Source organism: Lonchura striata, chromosome 3 (genome assembly GCF_050655825.1).
Source record: "Lonchura striata isolate lonStrDom1 chromosome 3, ASM5065582v1, whole genome shotgun sequence".
Classification (NCBI taxonomy): domain Eukaryota; kingdom Metazoa; phylum Chordata; class Aves; order Passeriformes; family Estrildidae; genus Lonchura; species Lonchura striata.
This window is the reverse complement of record NC_140705.1, coordinates 29,589,342-29,607,163: the sequence shown is the minus strand read 5'-3', so window position 1 is coordinate 29,607,163 and position 17,822 is coordinate 29,589,342. Positions and strand designations below refer to the sequence as shown.

Genomic DNA, 17,822 nt, shown 5'->3' with positions numbered 1-17,822 from the left:
GACAATACTGAACAAGTAAATAAGTCCAGCAAAATCCAAATGCTGTTTGGCAAGACAGGATAATGCTGGAAACACTTGCCAAAATTGACTTGGCAAAAACTCTTCTGTTTTCAGTAGATTTGGAATAGAATCTGACAAGATTTCAACTCTCCATGGGAACTGTGTGACTCTCCTAAATATTCTTACTATTGGGTGGATTGTGTGTAAGGAGTATAGCTAAAGAAGCACTTGGATGCCTTTCTTGTACAGTATCCCTTATCTCCAAGATGTGAGAAATAGAATATATCTACATTAGCAGAATCGTTCTGATGCTTGTTGAATAAATGGGAAAGCGTGCCTGTAAATATGAAGGGGCAGTGCTTTCTCCAGTGTTTAAAACTTAGTAGTTGTTCTGTCCCAATCTGGCCTTAGTGAAGGTCTGATTTCAGTCAGCAGAACACAGTCAGGAAGGCTTCTGGGTTAACAGCCAGCAGATTAATATCTTCCTGTGGAAACAAATCCCAGATGATGGAAAAACCGAAAAATAATTGAAAGAAGTCTAGGCCTGTAGCCTCCAGTGTATTATTTTTTTTTTCTTCTTCAAATTTCTAGTGGTGCTTGTGGTAGCACAAATACAGATTAGATGCTTCTGTTTCAGTTTAGGATGTTTGCTGACAGTGGGTAGTAAATGGTTTGGGGCATTAGTTGGATTTTCCAGGCATATGTGACAATACGGAAAATAATACTTTTACACTTTGGGCAAACAGTAAGCAGGTAAAGAGAAACAGATTAAGGCAAACAGAAACACTGGGAGCAGGGGATAAATGGCAGTCTAAAGAGAGCAAGAAAACTGCCATAGAATTTGAAAATAGTCACACACCTTGTTTCCTTTTCTATTTATTATTGAGTTTTGAATTCCTTACCTGACTGAGCTGAATGTTCAGGCTGTAGCAAGATGCTGATGGTGTCACTAAAAGTGCCCAAGATGGATGTTCAAAGCAATTTAAATGCTAAAAATTAGACAGGATCTCCCTCTGGAGGTCTTTAAAGGCATCTCTGTCCATGAAGGGAACTTTGTACTCTTTTTTAGGAACACTGCATCATTTATTTCCTAAACCTTGGAATTAACCTGTATCAGGTAGTTGCTTCTACCTCAGCTTGGATGTTTAGTGGAAGCACAGAGTATGACAGAACAAGACTGGTCACTGACTGAATGGGAGAACTAACCTGTCCTGTATGAGTGGGTTTTTTACACTATACTGAAAAAATGTTGGTTAAGGTTGTTCATGCAGACAAGATTAAACAGAAGGTTTTGGCAGAAAAGTTCTGGTCTAATGTTCTGGCAAGTGACTAAGGGATCTAGGGAAGAAATTACATCTGGCAGCTTCTTTAAAACATAGGACCCTAAAGAAGTAGCTGCAAAGGCCAAATCTCTTGTGTAACTCCCAAACCACGGTAAAGAGCAACCAGAGTATTCAAAAAGTGATAGCTATATTCTTATCAATTGTCAAAAGATTAAAGGATGCGTTCTGTTCATGATTGATGAAGGACATTTAAGTTTTATACTTTCACACCAAGTTTCTATGCTATCTATGTTCATAGATGGTGAAAATGTCCTTGGCGCCTGGATAGTAGTCCTCTGGTCATGTGCCTGAACTAGTTTCAGCTAGGATCTCTAAAGCATTGTAAAAATTGCATAATGCTGATGGATACAAGGTTTACAGGAGAGGCAACTGGAACTCAGGTGAAACTGCCAGGACATTTAAACTGACAGCAATTACTTATGTTTAGGTACTTGAATTAGACCCCAGATCTCTGCTGTAGAGTAAGCTGAATCTCTGTGTAGGCTTTTTGACTGTAGAGGACTGCATGGTTTAGGTGTCTTACTGCAAGTTTAATCCTACCCTAAGTGTCTTTGTCTTACTCTTCTTGAACCTGTAAATAGACAGACATACCTATTGGATTAAAACCTGTGTGTCAGAAGTTCTCAGAAGAATCAGGATTTTGCCTGAGAATGTCAAAATAGTGTATTTTTTAATAGATCCATGTTACATTGTGGTGACAATGTTCAGAGATAATATGGCATTTCATTCCTAGAGTAAGTCTCTTTGCCCTTGTATAAGTCTTTCAGGGTTTAGTATGGCTTCTCTTCTCTTTGAAACTATATTGTCCTTCCTGTCTGTTGACTAATCCACGTGGATGTTTTTCTGTAGCTCTGTGCAGAACATGTGGGGGCTTTGTAAAGTTGCTAACACTTGTGTTTGTTCTCTGCTATCTGACAGCCTTAAGACAGGAAGCTAAAGGGTTTCAATTTCAAGATGGATCAAGTGGAGCATATTGGAAACCTGTAAACAAGAAGTCTGATCTCCCCTCTTTTTCCCCTTAAGTCTGCACCATAGCAACTATCTATACAGAAGGATTTTGTGTCTCATATGAGGAAATCTGTAAAGAAGCCTTGTTGTTCCTTTGTTCATTTCTATCACAAAGATATTTTATACAAATATATCTAGTGCTGTCCTAGAAGGTTGGGTGTTTCATTCCTGGGAGGAACTGATTGCAGATAGCAGCTTTGTTAAAAGATAATTTTTTTTTTTCCTGTTACGTTTCCTTCCATGTCAGTATGATGAGCTGAAAATCTGACTGTAAAGAAGATGAAAACCCATAGTGAAAAAAGCATGCAAGTTTCCTCATCTGAGCATTCTCCTCCTCATGAGGAAGTTCTGTAGGTTTTTCACATTAGTAAAATGGAATTAAAGTGGTAGCTTTAGGAAAAGGAGAACGTGAGTGTTTCAGTACAGGGTTTGAATAATTAAAAATTTTTGCCTTAGGCTTTTTGCAGTTGCTGCTTATGAGAGCAGTGCTTTTTTGAAATGTTTCGAATCTTCTGTCAGTATCACTGCTGTAAGACTGGTTCAGCTGTAATGCTGCCAAGTGGACATACATTGAGGGGAAGAAGGTGTAAGTGCTTCTCTTAGGACACAGACAAAAAGCTGCATGTAATAAAGGTATGAAAATCATCTTCCTTGCACTAGTGTTGGCTGGACCCAGGTCTAAGCCTGTCTACCACTTTTCTCTGGTTATATATGTCAGTTTTCTCCACTGCCAACTGGATGTTTGATGTGGGTGAAGGTGGTTGCACAGCAGGCCTGAAGCCTGGGCACTCTCCTTGAGATGCACAGAATTTGCCTTGTGTTCACGAGTGCTTATTGTCTACGGCTCCTCTTGACTATGTAAGTGTACTCATTTACTCATAGCTAAAACAGATTTAAAATATTTTTAGAAAGGATATTGGTGCTTTAAGTCCTTCAGACTTCTGTCACTTAGCCTCTGACGTCTTGGGACATGGGTGATTAGACTTGGTCATATCATTGTCGGTGCTTCTCTTGCAGAGAAGTTTTCTGAACTGATGGCAGACTACACTTGTTGGGTATATTGACTTAAAGGTACTTTTCTATGCATTCTCCTCCATGAAAGCTATAGAACCAGAAAATGCTCCTAATTGCATCTGTAGAATGTCTGCGGTCTGTTTTGGATTCTGGTGAGGTATCTTTCTTCCTAGAGCTTTGGCAGTTCCTAGAAGAACATGTACAGATAGAGCACTTTTGCCTTAGAAGTGAGTAGTTTTTAACTTTTTGAAGATGTTTCTGTGGTTGCAGCAAACCTTTTATGTTGTGTGAAGTAGAAACAGGATGTGCTAAAATTGCATCATGAACTAAAATCAGAGTTGTGACATCCATCATATATTGAGAAATAGTTTGCACTGAATTTCTTGAACTCACTTATGGAGTACCTTGCAGCATATCAGTTTTCTACTGAAAAGAACATCTGAAGATATATAGCCTCTATTTTTCAATATAAGCATTAAATCATCACTTTGATTTGATTGCATTTTGGCTTATGTTGCTAATAGTCTTTAATATGCTGGAATGGATTTGTGGAACCAGTTTTCTCCTCTTAGCAGAGAAATATCAGATGGTGGGACAAACATTTCTTTGAGCTGACCAAAAATGTAACTAATGTGTCTTGAATGCAGTTATGCTTTGAGGCTAGTATATATTACAGGCTAGTAGTATATATTACAGGTTTTAACTGTGGTTTATATCTGCTCTTATTTTAAGCCTCCAGACACTTTAAACAAGGAGTGAAATGTTTGCATTTTAGAAAATGAGGTGTGTGCTTTCAGATCTATACATTTTTACAGAAATGACTGTTAAATAAATTGTAAGGCAGAAAATTTGTGTCAATTTTTTACCTTTCCAAAAAATTCAAGGACATGTGATGTAAAATTGAACATCATTTAATCTTCACTCCCACATTTACCACTTCAGAATGAAGGACATTTTTGTTTAAAAAATTAAAATCTGAACCCGACTTAACTTTCAATTTCCTCTTTGGTTCCTGTTTTAGCATGTCTTGGCACTGCTCTTGCATTGGCAGGAGGTGTCACTTTGCTGAGCTCTAGGGAACGAAGTTTCCTTGCATGAGCAGCATCAGGGCAGATTTTTTGTAATTGAGAGGGTGTATATATTACTATGCTTCTAAAATTTGGGGTTTGGCCTCTGCTGAAGTGTCTAATTGTGATGGCAGAATAATTTCTAATACTGTCCTGTGGTAACCTCAGTGCAGTTTGTGCAGCCTGCTGGGGCTCTGAGCAGGCAAAGGTCAGTTGCTGCAGCCTCAAAGAGAAAGTAGAGTATGTCTAGCTAGAAACATAAGTCAGGCTAGGAGGGAAAGTAGGCATCATGGTTTTTTATCACCATCATGAGGTGTTCTCATTATTTTACATAGCCTCCTAACAAACCTAAAGCCTGTGTAACCACTTGCCATCAGCCCTCGTTGGCTTTGTGTTCAGCACAGAAGGTAAAATCAGGATGTTGCTGAACTCTGCGGAATACATCAGTTCCCTCAGTAGGACTCGTAGAATTGCAGTGCTGGTAAAAAATATTTCTAGAAAGGAAGTACCAGAGCTGCTTTCTTCTCCCTTTAATACTTGGCAGGCTTTCTCTTGGCTTGGTCAGGATGTAGTATGGGGTCTGTCTGAAACAACTAGCTGACTGCCCTCATCTTTTGCCAGAAAGGGCACAGACAGAACTGTATGCAGTTACTTTATTTAAATAAATTGTATTTTACCTTATTATTTTCCTATGCAACAGTTTAGATTTCCTGAGAGTTTAAGATTTGTGAAAGAAAATGAAGACTGTCCACTGTTTGGTTGGGTCTAGAAAAGGTTCCTTGCAAACTAGGTTTTCTGAGAAGTAGCCTGCTCATTTTTGTACAGAGAGAAGTTCTGGACGTGAGTAGCACCATTCCATGTTAGCACAATTCACAGCCCTGAAGAGGGGAACAGGATGAGATTTTGCAGCTTCTATGTGGGAGGCATTGGGCACAAAAACTTTTTAAGATATTATTTCTGCTGCCAAGCCATTTGCTTAAAGAATTCTTGTACTGGAGCCTGTCTCTGCCCTTATCTTATGCAGCTGACCCTCAAGTTTCTTCCTTCCTGCTTCCTGGATGGAGCCTGGATTTTCACATTTTCTCTAACTGACACTTCTTTGCCTCTTGCTTCATATCAGCTGTGTCTCTCATAGTCACCAGGCAGGTTGTAGGACTGGAAGCGAGGTAGAAACAAGAAAAAACATGGTGCCTTTTTCTCTTGTGCCTGTTTGCCCTGTATTATACACTGACCATATGATGTTACAAGTTTGATTTGTTGGCAAAATGCATGCTGAGAGTAGCTTTTTGCTCCTTTCTTGTGTTAGAAACTGTGAGATTGAAACCACTTAAATTACCAGATGGACTGGGTTTTCCAAAGGTTATAATTCTCATGAACTCTGTGAAAATTAAAGTTTATATTTATATATCCTACCCTTGGATTATAGTTTTCTGTATTTATTTAAGTACAGGGTACAGCATGTACTATTTGATGTACTATTTTTGATGATCATTGTATTGTTCCACTTCCTTAAAATAAATAAAATAAAAATAGACTAATACTTAGCAGCATGCTAAGTGGTGAAAGGTTGATACTAATTAAATAAGGTTGTCAAAGTCCATGTGGGAAGAATTACAGATGGTCCAGAACTTTTGTAAATACTTTAGGTACTCTGCCTTTCTATTTTCACAAAGTTTAAGTAGTCTGAAGTTTTTCAGTGCATTTTAAAAAAATAAATCCCACAAGAAAAGTGTGCCTTTATTTTATACTGATATGACTTAGTTCCCACATGTGCACATGTGGAAGTTAGGCAGCAAGAGGACAAGTGGGGATGGAAATATAGATCTGCTGCTAAATTGGTACCTCTCAGTTCCTTTGTTCAGCATAAGATTTCCTTTAACCACAGTAAAATGATGTGTTTTTTTCAGGAAGCCTGCATGTGAAATAGCTAAAAAAGGTATCACCATTTGACTAATGCTTAATTTACTAGTTTTTCATGGAAATAAAGTACTGCTGCATCCGAATCTGTCCTATCAGTGACGTTGCTGTTTCTGTAAACACTGTCTGTGGGCTGGCTCCAGGACTCTGTTTGTTCAGAGCTTGAGTTGGGAGACTCCCTTCCAACAGAGGAAATGGGACGATGTGTTAAGCTTTCACTGGAGATTGTTCACTTCCACAGAAGCTATATCCTCTGCAGGAAAACAGAGCTTGGATCCCTGCCATAGCGTGTCCATGATGTTAACGAGTAGGAGAAGCTGTGCCTGCTTCAGCAGCAGTCTGCTAATTCAGAGAAGGGGTTAGAGAACAAAGTGGAGTTTGATGAAATTTAAATGCGACACTTAATCCTGTTAGCACACAGAGGGAAAAGTTTTTTGTTCCATGGAGGGGAAGGAGAGGAGCTATTGAATTTACCTGAAATCTATGCATCAGGAAGAACAATATCAAATGGAATCTGGGTCCATGCCTTGTTTCAAGTACATCATCTTTGCCAAACAGAAACCTCAGCTGAGTTTCTGTACAACTGAAGCCCTGCTTGTTTTCAACCTGCAGCAACTGTTGTTTAATACAGATGAGCAACTTGATCTTCTTTGGGTTGCTCACATACCACAGTGATGAGCCTTACTGAAATACTACAAAAGAAGTTTTAAGTTTACTGCCTGTTAAGGAGAAAAGAAAGTATGCTCAGGTGAGACTTTTTCTACTGTCTTCAGGGTCAAATGGTGATTTTATTGCTTAAAAAAAAAAGATTTGTTAATTTCAGCACAGCTGCTTCAAGTCATGCCTATTCTTTTCTCTCAAATTTTACTTTGAGGTTGCTAATTAGTCAGCCTTAGCCAAAAATGGGTTAAATGACTGAATAAGTTGTCAGTTAGATATTCAGAGTGACTGCAGCATGTGGTGGTGCTGAGCACTGTGACTTCTGTGTAGTCCCTGGCACAGTTCTGGATCACAGTGTGTACATGAACCTACCCCTGCATGGGTGGATCATGGGGTGAGGCAGCGCTGGTGGGACTGGTACATGTAGGCAGTATGAAGAGAAGGACTCTGAGGGAGGCTGTGATGGTGGAAATGCCATTTCTGTTAAGACACAATGAAGAAGAAAGCATGAATGAGCTATAATAGAAGCTGTAATGTGGAGTGCCAAGTCTGTCCTCATGTGATACTGGAGGTAGAGAAAAAGACTTACTAAAGGGCAAGGAAGGTTGCAGATCTTGATAGGCCTAGACCATGACAATAGCTGCTGTTTGATTCAGCTGAGAAGGGACAGGTGGCCCTAAAATGATATAAAGTTTCTTAGAGTATTCTTTCTGGGAGTAATTTTCTAAATCTGTTCTAGTCACAGCAAGATTTTTGCCTTTCTTTACTGGACAGTGTCATGTTAAAGTGAACCTGGAAGCCAAAGAGTTGCCTGGATAGGCTGGAAATGTAAGGATCAGTTGAAAGGACTTCAGTTTAGATTGTAGGCATAAATAATCTGCAAGCCTATGTGTTTGGCTAGATCTGTGGCATTGCAAATATTAATTATGTGTTAGACTTAGCAGGAATATTTTTCTTGAAGTGTTGGAGAGATGAAGAAAGATTTCATGTGTACCATTGGACACAGAGTCCAATAGCAGTTTTCTGGACCATGTTCACAAAGGGGACAGGTTGGTTTTTTTTTAAGAAGTAAACCACCCCCACTGCATGTGCAGAAGAGCTTTTAAGGATCTCCACTCTAGAAACAAATGGAATATTTTCTGGTAAGGAAGGAAGGAGGGGGGTAGCAGAATAGAAGACTTGGTTCTAGACTGTCACAGAGAAGATTGGCAACTCAAAATACACAGGGATGGAATCTGGACTTTGTCAAGAGCACCATTTGCTACGTTAACCTGAAGAAGACCTGGGATGGAAATAGGAAAGTGAAACTTAAGGCAACTACTCTGCTTAAAGATGAAATGCAGATCTGGGTATTTAAAGAAGAATTGAGTCATCTAAGAGAGGCAAAATAATTAAGGGATAAAAATTCCCTAATAAGATATACTTTTCCATTAAGCTTATTTGCAAGTATTTGAAAAGGGGATGTCTTTAAAAACAAATGAGCCAACATTAATATTTTAACATGGTTATAGTAACCATAAGACACTAGCAATAGGAAATGCTTCCTGCATGGCTTAATTCTTACTTGTGAATGCAATAGAACTCTTAAGCCAGCATTGGCAAGAAAAATTAAATGTACAAGTATTTCAAGCATAGTGCCAAATATTATTCCTGCTTGTCCATGTAGAAATTACAGCATTTCAGGCTGGCAATTTCCCCTTTTTAAAAGCATCTTTAACTAGAACTTTTTTCATTGAGGAAAAAAATGCATCCACCATTCTCCATCTGCACGGGCATGCCCATACTGCCATGTAACTATTGAAATGCCAGACTCTTTCAAAGCCTCACAGCTTGAATGCCATTTGCCATAGTGCATTCAGCAGCAGAGCCAACTGCTCGGTGGGTGTAAAGGAAATGCTAGAAGATAGCTGCACATCATTTAGGTAATGCAGAGAAGAATCCAAAAACCCCTTTGATACTCAAGGGTGAACTTGAAAGATTTTAGGAAATTAAGTTGTGCTAAATAGTAACTGACTGTAAGTTTCTTTCCACTCAAGTTTTGTTGCTGATGTGAACTTTCAGTAACTTTTAAGTGCATCTTTGCAGTTTTGCTTCTGCAGAATCTGAAATTCTTTGTGTTCTTAAAACTTGGGTTTTTAAAGAGTTATGTTTCTTAGGTGAAAGAAGCTAGCTATTGTATTATTATTCTGGCATAGTGTGCAAGCTGGCTGTTGAGTCATGTACTCTTGATGCTGGTAATGATCTTGAGATTTCCTGAATAGACAGTAACTGGAATAGTACTTATCATCTGGACATAGCAAACTCGGTCTGAGCAAGTGGCACGTGTAAAACTGAGACACTTGGGTTTAGTTTTTTGCATGTTTTGAATGTGCAAAAAATGGGGGGAAAATTACTTGCAGAAGAACTGTTGTAGAAACAAGTGTTTACGTGTAGGGAATTTGAGGGAGGGGAAGTTAACAGAGAGAAATTATGAGCCTCAAGGGTCCTTGTTACAATTAGAGCCAAGACTCAGAAATTAAAAATTCCAATTTAGAGAGTGCACCTAAATTACCTCTTGTTTTAACCTGACAAAGACTTTCAGTTGTATGGAACAAAATAGGAATTGTGAAAAATTTCCTAATGAAACTCAAATGCAAGTTGAAACATGCTTATAGTTTTTCTATTTAATTAAGCACTTAGTCAGGTCTGTAACAACCCTTGCCTTTCCTCTTGAGTCAGTGGTTAGGCTCCTCCAGGAGAAAGTTTGGAGACTACAAAGCTCACCTGAATTTAAGGGAGGTTCCAAGGCTTAGTTTAGGTATGAAATTAAGAGGTGCTCCACTTTAAGTGGTTTGAGGGTTTCCTGTGAAGAGATTTATTTCACATTCTTTTTTTTTTTTTTTTGCATTTGCATTTGCTGCCGCTCAACTTACAGACTTGCAGGCAGTTTGTACTCCATAACCACTTCAAAATTACATGGCTTTCAGGATCCTGCCTCTCTGCTTTTTATTTCTCTTTTTCATGTTAATATCCCAAGTTGTCAAGCTATATATGTTAAGAAAACATAAATGCTCTATTTCTATTGCTCTCTCGATTTTATTCAATCTGAGATACAAAGGAAATCCAAGAGTGTGATATGGTTAAAACTGAAGCTAAAACCTCGTATCTGTGCTGAAATGGCCCTATAAGGCAAGAAAGATATTTCAGTAAGTTCTTTTCCAAACCATTGGCCTAAAAAGTTAATTTTTTGTTTATGGTTTTTAACTCACCAAGTTTCTTTTAATTACATAGTTTTAAAAGTTTTTTGCATTGGACTTCAGAAAATACACTGAGTTGATTCCATTTAGTAAGAAAATAAGAGATTTTGTAAGATGGTGCAATAAGCCAGTATTAAAATTAGAAACATTTGTTATATTACTCTTATGCAAGCAAATTTTCCTGATATAAATTTCCACAGGTGAATGTATGCTGTTTTGCTTACCTGAATATTTCTCACAAAACAGAAATCACGATATCACTAACATTTAGTAGGTCTATGCCAAGCAAAAATTTTAAGTTAGGTTTCTTAGTCACTTAACAATTCTCCTCTTGATTTCTATAGTTTCTGGTGTTCTCTTAATACATATTTTTGCTTCAAAGTAAAACTTGTTAATTGTGGTAGGACAAGAAGCTCAGTCTATAAACTCGCAAAGCTGAAAATTCTTGCTGAGACTAAATAATATGGATTATGTTTGGTGTGGGAGGGTGGGTGATTTCTTTCCTTTTTTGATTGTTTTTTAACCTATGCACTAATGGTCTGAAGTAAGGCCTGCTCTTTAGCCTGTGAAACCTCTCTAGTTAATAGTTTTAGTAGTGAAGTTTGTAACTGAATTTGGATGTGGAGCAGAAAAAATATTTATATGCCACATCTTGCTGAAACTGATTTCTGTCATCAAGAAATCATAGATTTATATATTTATTTGCATGAAGAAGTTCGATAAAATCTGCTGTTAGAAGTTTCAAAGCAAAATCACCTCAGCCAGGGATGCTCCAGAAACTCTTTCCTTTGCAACTCTTGTAAAAAATCAGAGATGGGGAGAATGTGGAGAGAGCCTGTGCTGTAGCACAAGGACAGACATGGTAATGCTTGTTTTGCAGAAAAGCTTTATTTAGCTTAGCAACCTCATTGCTAAATATTCCCTGTCACTTTGCTGTATAATCTAAGGAGACAAAGGCTATTTAGGAACAGAGGGAATGTGAATGTGTGGGGCCAAGACTCATTGCTAGAGAATCTGATGAGCATGAGAGAGGAGGGCCCTGAATCTTAATAATAGATTATTTAGTATCAAGCTGGTTCTTGTCCTGAGGCAATAGAAGTTTAGGCCTATTCTTATAGCTTCCTTGGGTTTTGTTCATGTTGATATTGTGCATATGAGATCTTTCACGTGTGATTTTTTTCCAGTCAGGATTTGTGGAAGGGCTGGATTTGTGTACCTGGACAGTTGGGGGGAATGTTAAATAAATATCCTTATCAACCTGGAGTAGGGGGTTGTACTAGCAATTCTCTAGGCTGTACTGACATCTGGTGGCAGTTTATATATTTATAAAGTATTTGAAATACTTTTCATTCAAAGATGGGCCAATTAATTCCCTGTCTAGAATATGCCTACTTATGTATTTTGGGCTTTTTCTCTTTATTTTGTGGCTTGTGTGTGGTGGCTGTTCTTTTCCCACTGTTTTGCTTCTGACTCTCAGAGGCAAAAAGTTTAAAATTGTTGAAACTAATCTTTCTTTCACCTGCTTTAAAAATGTATTGACTTTGTTTTCAGATTGTTTTTGTGAATCTTATAGCAGTTATATGGAGAAGGAAACTTTTTTTTTTCCTTTCCCTTCAAATAGTTGCAGGGCTCAGGAAGAAAATGAATGGAATAGTTTTCTTTCTTTGAAGCTGAAAGGAGAGCTGAAGGAGAGCCTTGAGACCTACCTCCATTTTTAGGTCCTCCCTATCAGACAGAGTCTCCAGGGCTCCTCTTTACATACCTATATATATATATAAATACATGTTTCTGAGTTTCTGAAGTGTAACATGTTTAAGATGGGTAAAAAACCCAAATTCACTGTGATGGACTTGAAGTAATCTTAGAAACATGCCAAGGTTTTTTGTTTGTTTGTTTTTGTTTTGTTTTGGTTTTTTTTTTTTGGTGGGTTTTTTCGGGTTTTTTTTGTTTTGTTTTTTTGAGAAAGCTGTTAGCAAATTATTGTTACCAGGATTAAAAGGTATTCACTTAAACTGTGTGGCCTTCCAGGAACAGGCAGGTGAGAAAGAAACCTTGGCAATTTTGACAGAAATTGTTCCCCATGTAGGAGAACATCAGTAGTTAGAGGTTTATGTAGTTTTGTGGTTACCACACAGAGATGGAGACATAGGAAGGGAATTCCAGCAGACTCTAGCTAAGCTCTAAGGATGCCTGACACTGTGACTGCTCCTTCCCAAGTCCAAATATAAATTCTTATTTCAAACTGACACAGCTATTACACTGTATACTAGCTGTTTCTTGAGGGGTGGCTGATCAATGAAGGAGGTAAGTTGGGAATATCTCCAAATACAAAGACTACACAGTCTCCAGAATTACACCATGCAAAGAAGGAAGAGTTTTAAATAGCTTCCAATCTTCCCTGAGCCTGCTTCTTTTTAAGTTGTCTGTATTCAGTAGGGGCATTCAGCACAAATATTTAGCCCCTCAAGTGGATCACTGCAGGTGGGTCAGGTAAGCCTCTATATAGGCAGGTTAGCCTTCCCCGTGTACATTATGAATTTTGAGGAAGGTTTGAAACAGTTTTGAATTTTTGTAAAAGCCAATGTAAGAGGCCTTCCTACATAAATAGTGTGTCATTAGTTTTGCTAATGGCATAATATTTATAATGTTCAGTGATATTTGACCCCATTTTAATGGTGTGCTTCATGCAGAGAAGAATGATTAGCTTTTTTAGAGGTCCACAAGTACACAGAAGGTGGCATAAGGTCAGCTCATCTTACAAGCCTGTAAGGAAGTTAAACCTTACACTATATATCATTTTCTCCCTGTTTGCAGACAGAAATAATTTCTATTAATTTTATGGTCCTCTGCTGTTGGGTGGTGTAATTGAGTGGTTCTGGCTATAACAAGTATTCTTTAAAGTGAGCAGTGAGTAATTTGTGCATATTGGCACCCAACTTACTGTTGTTACCAGAAATTAAACATTTAACTTGCTACAAAGGGAAGAGAATGTTTTCTTTTCACTCCTTCCCTTTTGTGCTTAGTTGTAAAATGAAAGCAAATTAATGACAACAGTTTCTTTATAGTGTAGCATTTACTGGGCAACTCAGTCTTTTCTTTCCAGGTGATGGCAGGGCAGTGCTTTAGTTTTGAGTTGTTGTTGTACTGCATTCTTTCAGCATCTGCTTCTAAAGTAACTGTCTGTACTACATTTTACAATCGTGTCCCTCAGGTGTAGGAGAGTGAAGCCAAGGGATGGAGAGCAGGTTTTAGGATCAGGTAAATAACTCTTTCACTAACACCTTGCCTCTTGGAGATCTGGGGGAGAAAGCTTTTTTTGCAATATTTAATCCTTCCTTTTGAGATAGCTTTGCTGAGATCATGATCACTTGTGTGGCTATTGGTGCAGGTAGTGCCTTCCCTTGGATCCTTCAGGGGAAGGATTTTAGCCTAGCTTTGTGCAAGGCTTGCTGGCAGATCAGCAGCTGTATTTCTTAGACACCTACAGAAGGACATGCTTTGCAGGGGAAGCTGTGGCAGGCAGGTTGCTGTATCTGGGTACCTAGACACAGATGAGGAACTGTGCCCAGTAAGTGGTAGGCATCTCTTGACAGGAAGGTATGATATATGTAGTTTCTTATGCTCCCCAAGTACATCACCTTAGATGCATCTTTGGCTATATAAATATTAGAAAAAAGGGAGCCATCTGTAACAATTTGGAAATCAAAGGCAGTCAATAGAAAAGCAGTAGGAATACAGTGGACCTATGTTTAAAGTCTTCATTTAATTGCTGTCATATTCTTCTGTCATTTGTTTTAACTGTAGGCCCTTTAAAATAGGAATTACTGTGTCGAGTATAAATGAAGTTCTTGCCAGAAGATTTCCTTAAATTGTTTGAAGTTATCTGGTGCACCTTTCAGCGGAACATCTGAAATATATATGCAAAACTGACTTTTAAAGTCCTAAGTCACTTTCTTGTTCTAAGTCTTGTTCATTTAAATGCCAAGGCTGAAGAATATATAGTAAGTCACAAAAGTATTTGGGATTCCATGAGACCATAATATGTTACTTAGTTTTTATTCTGATTTTTCTTGTTCTGAAACTCCAGATTCTTTTTGCTTCACATGTTTTGAGTATTTCCTTATCACTGCATCATTTGCCTTGAAAAGTTTTCTTTTTTGTGAGCTGGTAGTATGTTGCCTGTTATAGCACTGGCTCTCACAATTTCTTAGGTATGAGGCCTACAGCTCCAGTAATTCATAGGCTTATTTTGAAAACGGATTTTTTTTTTTCTGCTATAAATAGTTTGGGTGTTTTTTTCTTTCTGCTTACTTTATAGCAAATAAAATATCAATTTTTTTCTGAATTTACATAGTTGTGTGGGTTTTTTTGTATTGGAGACATACTAGTTTATTAGGAAAGGGGTAATTTTTTTTGTTCCATAGAAATCATCATAGCCCTTACAGGATCAAAAGAGGATATGTTAGCAAAAGAAATATCAGAACGTGTCAACTAAAGATTGAGTGTACTGTGGAAAATTCCATCAGAGATTACCACAATATTATTTTTCAGCTTTCTTTTGTAAAGAGCTGAAGTGCCTTCTGCAAATCATACTTAATCTGCAAAACCTTGAATGAGAAATGTAAGGTGTTTTGCAGCCCTTCATGTGGGATTCCAAAACTGGCTCTGCCTCCAGGAAGACCTGGAACTAGATTATCTACTGCGATGTGTGTACACCTGGATTATTCTGTGATCTTCTAATTTTCCTTGTTCTGAGAAAACAGCTCCATGATTTTATTTCTGCACTTTATGCTTTTGTTTCTACTGCTGGGTTCATTGTTGAGCCAATGCCAGGCTGTTTCTTGCAGGGCTACCTGACAATCTGATTGGTGTGGTTGCTTGATTGAAGACAGGGATTTTCCTCTTCTATTGTATGCCCTAGAGAGACCCCATGGACCCCACTGACATGTAAAATTGGTGAAGTTAGGAAAATTGCATCTTCTTAGTGCAGAACTAGCATAGGTTGTTTAACTGCTGACCAGAGAGATGATTTATTGAGGACACACAGCTCAAGAAATAAAACTTTTAATTCTTACAACTTGTGCTGCCTTTGCCCTTGCAGTCTGTATTTTTTTATAGCAGACTAGAAGGTAAAGATGATCTGTGCCTTCAGATCTATTTCAACTTTTGAGCCTCCTGCACATCTCTAGGCCTCTTTACAAATAGTCAAGCAATGGACAATTACACAGTCCCCTTCTTTCCCCTCTTACTGCTGCTGTGTTTCCTGACCAAATTGATTCCCTCCAGGCACTGACTTTTATATATCTATCCTGATTTTTAGAAGTACTGGAATGATATGTAGATAATGGTTGAGGAGAAAACAATATAGTTCCTTTGGTCCAAATGAAACATACTTCATGCCCACAGAGCAGCTGTTTCCTCAGAAAGCTGGCCAGTATACTGTGCTATAAATGATATTCATATGATGATGAGTACTGTACTAGTATTGGGGCAACCCTTCTATGGGTTGTGCACTCAGATAAAGCTCCTCTACCTTCTCAATAGCAGATTCACTTTTTGTAAAGTACATTGTTTGCTTCTGTAACAGAATTCAGGTCCCTAATCACTTGAATATTTTTTTTTGCACATGCTTTGTTTTTTAAAGCAAAAGCTATTAATAAACTTGTCCCAAAATTTTTGATGTTGTACTTAAACCTGTTTAAATGGAATCTTTTTCTCATCTAAGGATTTTGACTTTTGTTCTACATGAGAAATTTTTTTCTTTTTTCTGAATGGATTTTTTAAATTTTATTTTGTTTGGTTGATTTTCCTATTAGAGGTGATGCCTTCAAGGAAACTGAATACTTTAAATGCTTCTGAGTGAAAAGTACAATGTCAAATGTACCTAGACTGCTGTTAACGGTCACATGTTATTATTTAACCAAATTCTTCAATTTACCAAGCTACTATTCTAAAGGTATTTAAAAGTATTATTTTCCTCACAGTATTCAAAAGTGTCCCTGAACCATCATTCATTCCTCTGTTAATTAAAAATAACCTAGATAGTGTAGGTATTCTGTGAGCCAGCACTCTAAATATCACTTTTAAATTGTGTTAAAAGCTTCCAATCCTTAGGAAATTACATGATGGCTCTTACTTGTAGAATGCAAAGACTATTTTTCTGCTATGTGCACCCATTAAAATGGTGAATTGTCTTGTTTTCTGCAGGCACAACTTCAGGACATGCAAGAATACTTTGGAGTGAACTGGCAGTAAGCCTTGCAGTACCATGGTGGCAATAATACTGGCTGTCCTCTGGAGATGCTGAAGCTCAGCCTTATTTTGAACTTCTTTCTTAGACCCTCCAACTTGTTCACAAAGGACTTAACACTGATTTGGATTCATATGGTTGTGGGTATGGATTTTTTCCTCCCATTAATTGACATCTGCATGTTTCCAGCAGTCAGTGATGAAGTCAGTAATAGGTCTTCTGGCATTTGGTGTGTTCTTGGAAGCTCTGAGTGACAGGTATTGTAAACATCCTACACTCTCAGCTGTGGAAACTAAGAAAGCTGGGAGAAGGCTGTTTACTCTCTCTGCCTTGGAAATCGTCTGGGGGGCAAGGATGGAATATTATGTTGATTGTATTTCTGACAGCCTGTATTTCATACTTTACATTATGGTGACAGTAAACAAATGATGTCATTACATCACATCATCAATGTCTTGTGTTCAGACCAAAGTCAGAAGGGCCTTATGATATGCTTCAGCTGTACTGGTGGCTGGAGGGAAACTTAAATAGTAGCAATACTGCAATACTTCCACCCTTAAGCAGTGATTAAAAAAGGCTTGTCACACTGTTTGTTTATAGGTAGTGATACATGAAAGTTGCATTGTGGACATCCTCAAAGTGACACAACAGTATTGTATTTAATCAAAATCATCCTTAAATGGTTGGTACTTTTTTTCTAAGATCTACTCAATTATCGTTTTCTACCCAAAAGAGCTAGAAACAGAGGTTAGAAGACAAAAAGATTGTAGAGGAATTCAGTTTCTTTTCAAAGAAAATCAGAGGTTTCAGCATCAATTCCAACTCTAAAGTAAATTAGGGTACAAATGTCTTATACCTTAATGTTTTCCACTTGGTGTTCCCTACCACTTGCTCCCCAGACTGTATTATACTTCGTGCTTTCTCGTGGCAATCTTTCTCTTCTTCCTTGTGTTTCTTTCGTTCTATATGCTGTAAGCCAACTAGAACTCAATTTAAACGTAGAATAAGCTGAAAAAATAATTTTCCTTTTAAATCTAATATTCTGCTGGTATGGTCCTAAATACTCTTAAAGTGAGTCCTGCAGCTTTTCTTAAGCAGGAAGAAAGAATGTTGTTTCCCTCTTTTCACTTTTTCTTTTTTTATGGGGAAGGGGCATCTTTTGTGTGCTCAAAGATCACTGTCTAGTTTCTTTTGCAATAGCATTCTTATGTTTTCAGATCCTGCTGCTTCAGCTTCTTAGAAAAGACATTTAAATATAAAATCTTTGAAATAAGGGCTTTTAGAAGAGTTTAAGTTTCAGGGTTTGGAAAGGGGTGGGAGTGGAAAG

The 17,822-nt window shown here is 37.8% G+C and overlaps 1 protein-coding gene across 2 annotated transcripts in view; it reads left to right on the top strand.

Annotated features, from left to right (window-relative positions):
* Window positions 1-17,822, top strand: part of OGFRL1 (opioid growth factor receptor like 1) — an 84,808-nt gene that overhangs the window by 18,834 nt on the left and 48,152 nt on the right. For both annotated transcript variants that reach the window (XM_085576392.1, XM_085576391.1), the window contains exon 2: window positions 16,453-16,639. The gene's annotated coding sequence lies outside the window, so the exon portion shown is untranslated. The remainder of the gene's footprint in view (window positions 1-16,452; window positions 16,640-17,822) is intronic.